The sequence below is a fragment of the Trachypithecus francoisi genome, unplaced genomic scaffold (genome assembly GCF_009764315.1).
Source record: "Trachypithecus francoisi isolate TF-2019V2 unplaced genomic scaffold, Tfra_2.0 Lachesis_group5, whole genome shotgun sequence".
Classification (NCBI taxonomy): domain Eukaryota; kingdom Metazoa; phylum Chordata; class Mammalia; order Primates; family Cercopithecidae; genus Trachypithecus; species Trachypithecus francoisi.
Window position 1 is genome coordinate 30,931,824 of NW_022681470.1, and position 12,397 is coordinate 30,944,220.

Genomic DNA, 12,397 nt, shown 5'->3' on the forward strand with positions numbered 1-12,397 from the left:
CTTTGACCCCAAAGGATAAAAAGGCGCAAATAAGGGCACATTTTCTTCATAGAATACGTAATGGTGCTTATTTAATGCTTTCCTGTTCATTCCCCGCAGTGATTTCCCTCTTCACTCTCCCCCGAGTCTCACAGAAGGAACTGTTAAGGGAGCGCTTCACAAGCACAAACACCTTTAAAGAGGCGCAGAAAAGAGTACTTGGTGAAAAAGTTAGTATTGTGTCAGGTGACTTTCCTTAAGATTACTGGGCATAAAGAATGAAAATATGTAAACCAGGTTTACGAGCAAGAAAACAAACTCTTCTCATTTAGAGTTAATCTTCGAACTCAGCAACCGTCAGCAGAACTCACCCCCATCAGAGCGGGCTCGCGGGCGCGGTCCCACCCACAGGCCCCTCCCCCGCGGAGGTTCTCCAGCGCCGCCCGTGGCGCGTCCCTGCTTTAACAGCTCCGGTTCTGTCAGGACCTCACTCCTCCGCCCCCAGCGCAACCGCGGCCATGCAGCGACGTGCACCCGCGTGTGCGCCGCCGCCGCCCGGCAGAGTGGGCGCCTCCGACATCAGGAGCGCGCACGCCATGCAGAGGGGCCTGGACGAGCGCGCTCCCGACGCACCGCCTCCTCCTCCTCCCCCTCCTACTCGGCCCGCCCCCTCCCTCGCCTCTTCCTGCCAGGCCGTCCTTCTCCCCTCCCCTCTCGGTTCCCTCCGCCCTCCTCGGGCTCCGGCGGCGGCGGAGTGAACGGCACCGGCCCGGCCTCAGAGCGCGAGGTGGCGGGTGGGACGCGGACGCCTGAAGGAGTTGTTGTTTCGGCAGCGCCCGCGGAGACGTGAAGAGGTGAGGCGAGGGCGGCCTCCTCGGGACACGAGGGCGGCCCGGCGTCCCGGATCTACGGGCCGAGGCTGCCTGGGTGTGTTGGCGTCGGGCTGAGCCTGGGGAGGGTCGAGATGGGGCCCCGGCCCGGGACGGGGATGCGGGAGGACCGTGGGAAGGAGGGCAGCGGGCGGGTTCAGGGGTGTCGGCCGCCTCCCGGACGCCGCGATTCTCCCAGGTGGCCGCCCCTCGCAGCTAGGGCGGGCGGGGTCTGCGCCCTTACCTGGGGGCGGGGTAGTGGCTTCTGCGGCCGCCGCCCCCAGCTGTGCCCTCCTGACATTGCTGCCTGGGCGGCTGCCGCCCGCTGCTACGCTGTGGCTGCTGCTGGATTCGCAGTCCCGGCAGCCCTGCGTCCGGTGGGCGAGTGGTTAGAGTATTTTCTCACCCACACGCAGGCTTCTGTACTCTACCGTTTCTCTCCCTCGCCCTTCCTCTTCCTCCGCCGAGCACTTTGCTCGGCTCCTGCTGTTGATGCTTGTGGTTTTGTAGTTTGGGATGGGCTGCGTTCCGGGCAGATCCCTACCTGCTGGGAATGCCCCGCTTCAGAGTTGACCTCCTGAGCCATAACAAACACTTCCCCCAGCCCCCACCCAGTTTGTGGGTGCTCAGTGTCCTGATAACTGAGTCAAAGTTTCTGAGACTGGGCTGGTACTTTGCACTGATCGCCAACGGTACAGGGCTGGGCAGTGCGTCAGCATGTGGAAAGGGGCCACCGGCTAGCGGGATATGGCCGGGTGCATGGGAGCTGAACTGACGGGTTTCAGATACTAGGCAGTGTGTGCAGGTCCTTGGATCTCTCAGATAGGGTTATGTTAGAATATGTGCCAAAACTTGGGTGGTCACTTGCAAAATTGGTTTCATGCAAGTAAACTGAAATGTCAGCCTTATTACTTTAATGGTAAGGAGAACTTTTGCTTGCCGGACAGATTTCAGCGCAGTTTGGAAAATGATTTTAAGGTCTTTATTTTTGACACTGGAGGGATTTAGGGACTTTTAATACATTTAAATTTCCTTGTGCATAGTGGGAGGTAAGTAGTTGCTTGTTAAAATTCTGAAAACACAGTTTCATGAAAACCTTCTGACTTTTCTTACAGTAGTGTTTATATTTGACATCTTCCGTAGAATATCCGTTAGTTATGATGTCAGAAGATACGGATGTGAAGTTTGCTTGTGGTCACATTGGAAGTTGATTTTGTTCATGGAAAATACTGGTTCACAAGCTCCTAGTACTAGAAAACTGGCCTGTGATTCATTCATTCAGTGTAGCGTCCCTTATGAAATTGACAGTGAGATTTCCAAGAAGAAAGACTGGTTGAACTTTATGTATACATTATCATCAAATTGTATTAAATGTACACCTGCTTAAGGGGTTAGCTCTAGACTTTGAGTTACACTGGTGTCTATACTAAATCAGTTCAATAAATGCGCTGATATTATGTATTGTTCATTTGGAGAGAAGTAGATAAAGCAGGGCAGAGTTTATATATTAGCATATTATATAGCCTGCATTTGCTCTGATGTGTATTATTACTATTATTATTATTATTATTTGGGACGGAGTTTCGCTCTTGATGTCCAGGCTGGAGTGCGATAGCGCGATCTTGGCTCACCGCAACCGCCGCCTCCCGGGTTCAAGCGATTTTCTTGCCTCAGCCTTATGTGTAGTTGGGACTACAGGCATGCTCCGCCACGCCTGGCTAATTTTGTATTTTTAGTGGAGACGGGGTTTCTCCACGTTGGTCAGGCTGGTCAAACTCCTGACCTCAGGTGATCTGCCCACCTCAGCCTCCCAAAGTACTGGGATTACAGGCGTGAGCCCCGTACCCGGCCTCTGATGTGTATTATTAAGTCATCTGGGGAGAAGTAGATGAAGTAGGGCAGAGCTTATATGTGAACATATTATATAATCCACATTGTCCTCTAGAAAGCTGGAAACAAGTTAGTAAGTCTCAGTACTATTGGGGCATATGGTGAATATACAAACCAACTTTAAAAAGTGTGACTGTAAATGTACGAAGTTTATTTGTTTGTTTGTTTTAAAGAGACAAGATCTCGCTCTGGCTCCCAGGCTGGAGTACAATGGCTCAATCCTAGCTCACTGCAGCCACGAAGTTCTCCTCACAAGAGATCCCCCCACCTCAGCCTCCTGAGTAGCTGGGAGTACAGGCACATGCCACCGCACCTGGCTAATTTTTTGTTTTAGTTTTGTAGAGTCAGGGGTCTCACCATGTTGTCCAGGCTAGTCTCCAACTCCTGACCTCAGGCAGTTCTTCTGCCTCGGCCTCCCGAAGTGCTGAGATTACAGGCCTGAGCCAACCATGCTTGGCCCCCTTTTTTTTTTTCACCTGAGTTCTTTGATGGGAATTTCTATATATTACAGTTGTGATGTTCTGAGAATTTTTGTTTCTTTGATAATTGTTTCATGATTTAGATATTTTCTTTTTATCCTGGTAGTTATGATTTTTTTCCTTTGAATGAAATAATTTTATTAGGCATGTGAAACAGTAGTTTTTATGTGATCAGCTCACCAGTTCTAAATTTGTGACTTTTAAAAATCTTGAATTTTTTTCTTTGCCTTAACCCAAGCTTGAATTTGCTCAGCCGCTGTATATTTATTTGAACTCTCAGATGATACAGCATTGAAGCGGAAAGTCCTTTTATCCATTCTTTTGGAGTAATCAAAAGAAGGAATTCTGTTGTGCCAAGTAAAAATATGTGTAGGAGATAGCTAGGCTTCAAGAGATTGACTTTGAAGAGAGTAGTAGTGAAGTAGCAAAAATTTTCTGTATTGAGGGTGTAGAACTGGGGCTGTATTCCAGCCTACCATTGTCTTCAACTGGGGTATGGATCGTTATGACTGGTTAGAGGGGATTTGGAGAATGAGGTTGATGCTGTAATGCTATGGGATTCCCAGGCACAGAGCTTGCCTATGTCTTACTTTTAATGAGTTCTACATTTTTGTAACTCTTGACTTATAGAAATGGGTCAGCCATTGAGTCTGAGGATGACCAGCAGCCCAAGGCTATTCCAGGTGCTGGTATTTCAAAGATGGCTCAGGGATTTCTTGTGGAGATGATCTGATGAGCGTTTTGCCGTTACAAACAGTGGAGGCTGAGAAAGTATGGACTTGAGCCTGAGGTATGGTAAAAGATACTCGTTTTTAAAGGAGAGTTTTAATGTTGATATTATAGAGAAATACGTTGTTTGACTCCTAGACTTTCAGAATGGGAAATAATTTTGACTTTATAGTCAGTATTTGAATTGGGTATAAGTTTGTGAATTTCAGTGGACCCTAATAAGGAAGAGTTAATGAATTAAGCAGAGCTTTCATCTCTGAACATCTCCTTTTTCTACTTCATTTGCTTCCCATATTGCTCTTATTCAACAGATAGGATGGCATAATTGAGTATAGCAAGTTTATGCGCGTGCTAAGTCTTTTTTGTTATCTTTTGGTGTTTTTTGGTGTACTTTTGGGGATTTTCCTGGGAAAGTTCTAGGCATATATTCAGTTGATTTAGAGTTAGATTTGGGCTAACATTATTAGTATACTTGAAATTCTGAGCATTCTTATTTTCTAAATAGCTTTCAAAATAGAAAACATTTTGCCATTGCTGTTGGGCTTCAAAAAAACAAAACCCAACAGCAACACAATTCTTTATAAATACTCATGAAAAATCAGGTTACAGGCTGTGTTGTGATAGACATAGTACAGCCAAAAATATATTTAAGAAAATTCTCATCCAGTTTAGTAAGCTTAAATAAGAAGAAAATAAGACTTTTTTAAAAAAATAAAAGCCTGATTTTCCCAGAATATGAAGCCTAACTACTGTTTGCTGTGTTGTTTTCCCTCTTGCCTATTCTAAATTCAGCAAGAACTATGCACCCCTAGTCCATGGTAAAAGCTTAGTTGTAGTAGAGGATTCTTAGTAACGGAGGTCTCATTGAGGGATGCAAGGGATTTTGATTGGGAAACATCAGGCATGGAACATTTCCTTTTTACTGCTCTAATTTTCTCTGTACCTGGCTATTCAGTGGGATGGGAACATGAACACAAATACTAGAATTATCTGGATTTTTTTTTTTTATACTATGGATTTCCTCCTCTTACCCCCTACCTGCCCTGCAACCCATTGCTAAGTGAGCCATTGATAGTAGGAGTGTGTTATATCCTTTAGGTATGTAGGGCTGAACAGATGCTAGGAACCTTGGCACTTGGCTGATACTCCATAAACCAAATTCCTGCTCTGTGTAATTTGCCTTCTGGTAATATCAGTAGATATTTGTTACTCCCATTTTTGAAGAAAAATATGAATTGTGGTGAAGAGACATCTGTAACCAAGAGTAAGATTTATCAAATTAGGTAGTATACATGAAAGACATCAGGAGGTTATCTGAACATTTATTAAACTCTTTTGACTGTGACCTACAATAACAAATACATTTTACTTCTTGATTCAGCAAGTGCACACACAAACAAAGTTGACAGTTTGGTGAAATAATATTTGTCTTTTCAGGGCCCTGTTGAGTTGGCTATAATGGCTTGCAAGACCAGTTATGCATATCTCTTCCTATCTAGCTCTGTGTCCAGTGACATCATGTTGGTAGCTCAAAATTGGTCATGGTGGGAATATTTACACCAGGAAATTCAGCAAATGGTATTCTCAGGGCTTCCCTCTTCATAGGTAGTTGTTAAACATTTATAGCACCCCATTGTTTATAACACACATAGATACATTCTGTTATTTCATTTCATTTTTAAAATGCTGTGTTTTGACTTCCAAATTAATTTTACACCCAGCTAATGGATTATAGCCTACAGTTAACAACAAATACAACTAGTTTAGCCTACCCTCTTAACTTTGTAAGTGAAGGAACATACTAAAAGCCTCAAGTCCAAGGTTAGATAGTGAGTGAGTTATTAGCAAAGCCAGGGCTCTGGACTCAATCTGGAGTTGTTTTTGGTGGGCTTCTTTCCTAACCTCGCTTAGTATGTGTAAGGGATTGTGTTAATCAGTTTGAATAAAGATGGACCTTGACCCTGAGGACTTTATGCTTAGGTGGGGGATTAAATATGGAAACAGCAACGATAATGAAAGGCAGAAAGTAATGGGTGGTAAAAAGATAAATATAAGGAACTGTAAGAGTTTAGAGAAGAGGGAGAGATTACTTTTAGTTAAAGTAATGAGTGGTAAAAAGATAAGGAACTATAAGAGTTTGGAGAGGAGGGAGAGATTACTTTTAGTTATTGTTGTTTTTTGACCCAGGCTGGAGTGCAGTGGTACAATTTCGGCTCACTGCAACCTCTGCTTCCCGGTTTCAAGCAATTCTCCTGCCTCTGCCTCCCTGAGTAGCTGGGATTACAGGCGCCCGCTGCCACGCCCGGCTACTTTTTGTATTTTTAGTACAGATGGGGTTTTGCCATGTTGGCCCAGCTGGTTTTGAATTTCTGACCTCAGGTGATCCACCCGCCTCAGCCTCCCAAAGTGCTGGGATTACAGGCGTGAGCCACCGTGCCTGGCCTGCTTCTAGTTTTAAGGATAAGAGAAGAGGTGACATTTGAACTATGTTTTTTTTTTTTTTTTTTTGAGATAGCATCTCACTCTGTGACTCAAACTGAGTGCTGTGGTGCCATCACAGCTCACTGCAGCCTTGATTTCCTGGCCTCTAGCAGTTCTTCTGCCTCAGCCCCCAAGTGGCTGGGACCATAGGCACACACCAACATGCTTGGCTCATTTTTGATTGTTTGTAGAGATGGGGTCTCATGATGTTGCCCAGGCTGTTCTTGAACTCCTGGACTGAAGCTATCCTCCTGCCTCGGCCTCCCAAAGTGCTGGGATTATAGTTGTGAGGCACCATGCCTGGCCCCTGAACTATGTTTTGAAGAATGGGTAGGATTTGGATGTGTGGAAATAGGACAACTCGTATCACCCTGGGCCAAGGGCCAGGGTGATCAAAGGCATACAAGCATGGACAGGGGAAAGTGAGTAGTGAAAGAGCTAGGCAAGAAAGAGTCAGTTAGCACCAGGTGGTTCAGAGCCTAGAATGCCAGTTTTCTTTTCTGCTTTTTGGTTTATCTTTCATTTTTGACTCTGGAGTAATCTGGTACTTCTTAACATTTCAGGATTTATTTATTGTGGTTAAAATATGATCCAGAGAGCACCTAAGTATTCTTAGAGTAGAAGCTGAAGGGAAAAATTATTAGTTTTAGAGAAGCAACCTTGAGTTTACCAATCCTAAAAGTGTTGGAAAGTAAAAAATATTTTATTTGTAAGGAGATACAGTGTTTTTTTTGTTTTTTGTTTTTTTTTAGTTCACCAAATAGCATCACATTGGCTGGAGTAGAACAGGAAGCAGTTTTGTTTACAAGGCCTTCTAAAATGTGATTTCTGAATGACTGGATCTTAATTTTTGGAGGCAGGTTTAGTTCAGGCAGAAGGATAGTTTATACAGATCCGCAGCTGAGCTGAGTAGCTTTTAGAATTTAGGGCAGCAAAGCAGGGTATTTTACACAAAATTCATTTGTAAGGGATTGATGGCTTCTTTACTCCAAGAATTTTCTTAGATTTCAGTATTTATGTCTTTAACAGCCTGTATGACTGAAGATGTTTTGAAGTCTTGGATGGAACTTGCCTTATTTCACAGGGGAATTGGGTGGCTAGAAACGAAGGCAAATGCCAGTAAGTTGTGTCTGTTAATCAAATTGAAGTACTGGTAGCAGTTCTCAAGATTTTCTGTCTGCTGATGATTTCACACTTACTGCTTCTAATTACATGGTGTATAGTCGATTTGAAGAAGCCTTGGTTCTCTTTGACCCACCAGTTCTGTAAAGGTAAAAGCCTTCTCAGAGTGTTGCCCAGGTAACAACACATACAGAGACTGTTTAGTAGCTTGTCACGAAAGAGTGTGGAAAATTTTGGAAATGTTGGTAAAGAAGTTGCTATAGTAAATAACTGGTTGGTAAAAAGCTGGGCTACTTCTGCATAGTTGATAAAGAGTTTTTGAGATGAGCCTTGGTTCTAAAATAAATATGAATTGTGTCATTGCCATACTATTTTCTTCAGTTAAATAAGCTCCTAATATGTAAATGTTGTTGTCCTATCATTTTAGAAGGTTTCAGCAGTTTCATATGAACTGTTCCACAACATAGCACACCCCGAACACCACGATAAGAGTTCAAATACGCATGGCCCAGATGCCTCACACCAGTTAAATGATAAAGTTAATCATGTCAGCACAGTGTTTTTTAAAAGTTTTTTCCCCCTCTTTTTTGAGGCATGTTAGTTTTCACAAATTGAGGTTATTAGAATCTTTCCAGATTTTCTACCACCAATTTTTTTGTGTGTGTAGTAAAAAGTATGATGATGGTGTCCTTAAACTATGTAAACATTTGTAAAGATATACACACATACACATAGTGTGTGTATATGTATGTGTAGACCTACATACATATATATTTACATATCATTAGTTGTTGGAATTTGTGGTGAAAATACACCCACCCATGGCAAATGACTGAAAACAAGTGTTCTGGCTCTTTGAAGACTACCATGTGAAGTGTTCACAAATATGAAAGTAATGCAAACCCAAAGGGAGTTTTTGTATGCCTGATTTCAAGAAAGGAGCACATTTTAAGAGGCAAGTATGGAATTCATTCATATACCAGTGAAGAATTTCTCAACTTCTCCTTTACCCCACACATACACCCATTTACCGTCCTCATTATTAGCAGTAAGCAAAATTATGGAACTTTGAATCAGACTTCTACTACAAGCGATGCAAATAAATATTATTTTTAGAAAAAATACAAACTTGTGGTTTTGAGTTATGAAGGTTTAAGAGACACATATCACTAGTTTTTTTAATAAACTACGTGGAGTGTTTTCTGTGCTTCAAGATGTTTTAATTGTCATTGTGAGACCTTTTGCTGAGAGCATTGTATAAAGGCATAGTTGTTAAAATGGTTATTAGGTGTTCTTTGAATAGTTTATTTTTCTGTAGTCAATTTATCTTGCATACATTGATGGCCGGGCATGGTGGCCCACACCTGTAATCCCAGCACTTTAGGAGGCCAAGGCAGGCAGATTGCTTGAGGCTAGGAGTTTAAGCCTAGCCTGGCCAAGATGGTGAAACCCCGTCTCTGATAAAAATAAAAAAATTAATGTGGTGCGTACCCATAGTCCAAGCTACTTGGGAGGCTGAGGCACAAGAATCTCTTGAACCTGGAAGATGGAAGTTGCAGTGAGCCGAGATCGTGCCATTGCACTCCAGCCTGAGCTGCAGAGTAAGACTCGGTCTCAAAAAAAAAAAAATGAATAGAGTGTACTACTTCACTGAAAAATCAACCATTGAAGGGAGGTTGTATATATATATATTGGCAGACAGTAGGGTTTCTGATGTTGTTTTAGAGTAATTTTGTTATTCAGCAGCTGTTTATCCCTAGACCTCATTCATTTATTACTGCTTTTTTCCATTTCTTTTTAATCTCGTGAACTGTATTCTTTCATTTTAAATCTCTCATATTTGCCCTGCGGTCAGTGGTCATATTTGGACTAATGTTTTGATTTGCCATTGCCTGTGCAAAGATCTATTACCAAGTTGCATTATCAAGTTGGTATTGAATGGTAATTCAGTTAATGTCCTCTTCTCTCCATTCCTTTTTTCCTTCCGTATTCTAGAAGTTACCCTACCACTAGTGTTAGATTCCTGGCAAAGTTAATGGGAAAATGAAATTAAATATTACTGTTATTCAAATCCTAGGATGACCTTTTTGCCAACACTAATGAACATACGAAATTCTTCAGCATGAATTACACAGCTTAAATTTTCACTGAGGCTAGGCCTCTTAAGTTTAAAAAATTAAAAATTAAAAAAAATTTATGGGGTACAAGTGCAGATTTCTTACATGTATAGACTCTTACATGTAAGGATGTGGTGAAGTCTAGACTTTTAATGTACCTATTACCTGAATATCCACCATTCTGTATGTCCATGTGCACCCATTGTTTAGCTCTCATATACAAATGAGAACATGCGGCATTTGACTTTTTGTTTCTGAGTTATTTTACATATGATAATGTAGGCCTGTTAAGGTAAAAACCATTCTGACATGCATTTTATAGTTCTTTTCAATGTTATCAATAGCTTTGCTAGATGAGACAGGTTTCTTCTGTTGCAGTTGGTATCACAAACAATAAATGAGCTATCCCTACCATTTGAAAATATAAGATAAAGGTTTTTTTTTGACACAGAGTCTCGCTCTGTCTCCCAGGCTGGAGTGCAGTGACGTGATCTCAGCTCACTGCAACCTCTGACCTATGCCTCCCGGGTTCAAGCAATTCTCCTGCCTCAGCCTTCTGAGTAGCTAGGACCACAGGCATGTGCCATCATGCCTGGCTAATTGTATTTTTAGAAGTATTTTCACTGTGTTGGCCAGGCTGGTCTTGAACTCTTGAACTCATGATCCACCAGCCTTGGCCTCCCAAAGTGCTGGGATTACAGGCGTGAGTGACCGTGCCTGGCCCAGATAAAGTTTTTTTTTAAAAGATAGTCTAGTAATAGTAGGAAAGAGAAGCCACTTTATCAGTTAATCTACTACTTCCCATTTTGAATATAAATTTCATTGTGTTGCATGCTAACTTCATTATGTTCTACCGAGTATTTACTTTTCTAAAGACAGAGCTTTAACAATTTTTCTTTTTTTATCGTGTTTTGGAGACAGGTATCTCTCTGTTGCCCCAGCTGAAGTGCAGTAGCACGGTCATAGCTCATTGCAGCCTGGAACTCCTGGGCTCAAAGTGGGACTATAGAACTGCACCACCACACTCTGCTAATTTTTTAAATGGGAGTCTTCCTATGTTGCCCAGGCTGGTCTCAGACTCCTGGGTTCAAGCAATCCTCCTGCCTCAGCCCTTCCAAAGCATTGGGATTACAGATGTGAGCCACTAAACCCTGCGCAGTTTTTCACCTTTTGAGAATTTCACTTAGAGGAGGATCATAGTAGCTTTTAGACATTTTTATCAGTTGTCCAAGGGTGGAAAAAGTAGTTAAGATGCAAGTAACTATAAACATTTTTGGTTTTGTGGGAGACAGTGTAGGTAGAACATAGGACCTTAATTCAGTGAGATTCAGAGAGAATAAGTGATTTAGACACAACTTTTTTCTCCTCTTTGCACACTAACCGTGAGCTAACACTGAGTGTTTACATGGGGTATTTATTACATAAGAAAATGTACATTATCTAGCTAACCTTCACAGTAACCATATGAGGTAGGAATGATTATAATATCATCTCCAGTTTGCAGATGAGGAAGCAGGATTAGAGAACTTCAGTAACTTACTTAAGATCACATAGCTTGGCTGGGCACAGTGGCTCACGCCTGTAATCCTAGCACTTTGGGAGGCCGAAGTGGGTGGATCATGAGGTCAGGAGATAGAGACCATCCTGGCCAACATGGTGAAACCCCAGCTCTACTAAAAGTACAAAAATTAACCAGGCATGGTGGCATGTGCCTGTAATCCCAGCTACTCAGGAGGCCGAGGCAGGAGAATCGCTTGAACCAGGGAGGCTGAGGTTGCGGCACTGCACTCCAGCCTGGTGACAGAGCGAGACTCCATTTCAAAAAAAAGAAAAAATCACGTAGCTTGTGAGAGGCAGTTATTTCTTGCTTCTAAATCTGTCTCACAATGCCTCTCTACTACTACTCTGTATTGACAATCTTTAAATGGGATGATACTTGCTTTACACATTTCATAGGGTGGTTATGAGAATCAAGAAGGATAAGATGTACAAAAGAACACACAGATGTCTCTGGTATATTCATTTTATTGGATAATATTTGAGACACCAAAGAAATCTTTGAGATCTTGTATACATATATTAGTTTGTAATCAGTAATGCTATAAAATAAGTTTAACAGATGAATATTTGAAAAGTTATCTATAGAGTAAAGACATATTTGGTGTGCATTCCAGGGATCTGTGAGTGAAAGGTAGAGGAAGGCAGAAATGTAGGGATGTATTGAATAAAAAGTGGATCATATGATCTCTAGCAGCCTGAATTCTTTCTGCAATGAGGAGTATATGTAACAGGTGACCTATAAGATCCCTCCAACATCAATAATCTATGAGTCTTTGTTATGGGTTACTTTTTTCTGTTAGAATATCCTCAAATGAGCTAGATGTGCCCAAAAGAGCTTTTTAATTTTATTTTAGCTTAGATCATCAATAATCACCATTCTTTGTCCTTTTCTAGAATTGTAGATATTTAAGGTATACCACATGATTTTTGCTATACATATACAAAACATATATAGGTACAAAATCATGAAATGATTTGTATGTTTTAATGTACAGATACAAAATCATGAAATGATTACCACAGTTAAACAAATTAACCTATCCGTCTCCTTCCACAATTTTTAAAATTGTCTGTGGTGTGAGCATCTAATCTGTCTTAGCACATTTTATATATACTATACAATATTAATAATTATAGACAGGCTGTACATTAGCTCTCCAGACTTACTCAT

General features: G+C 41.8%; 1 protein-coding gene across 1 annotated transcript in view; it reads left to right on the forward strand.

The window, feature by feature from the left end:
- Positions 1-636: 636 nt before the first annotated feature.
- Positions 637-12,397, forward strand: part of RABGAP1L (RAB GTPase activating protein 1 like) — a 799,508-nt gene continuing 787,747 nt past the window's right edge. Inside the window, 2 exon segments of the mRNA XM_033198684.1 lie at positions 637-833; positions 3,848-4,007. The gene's annotated coding sequence lies outside the window, so the exon portion shown is untranslated.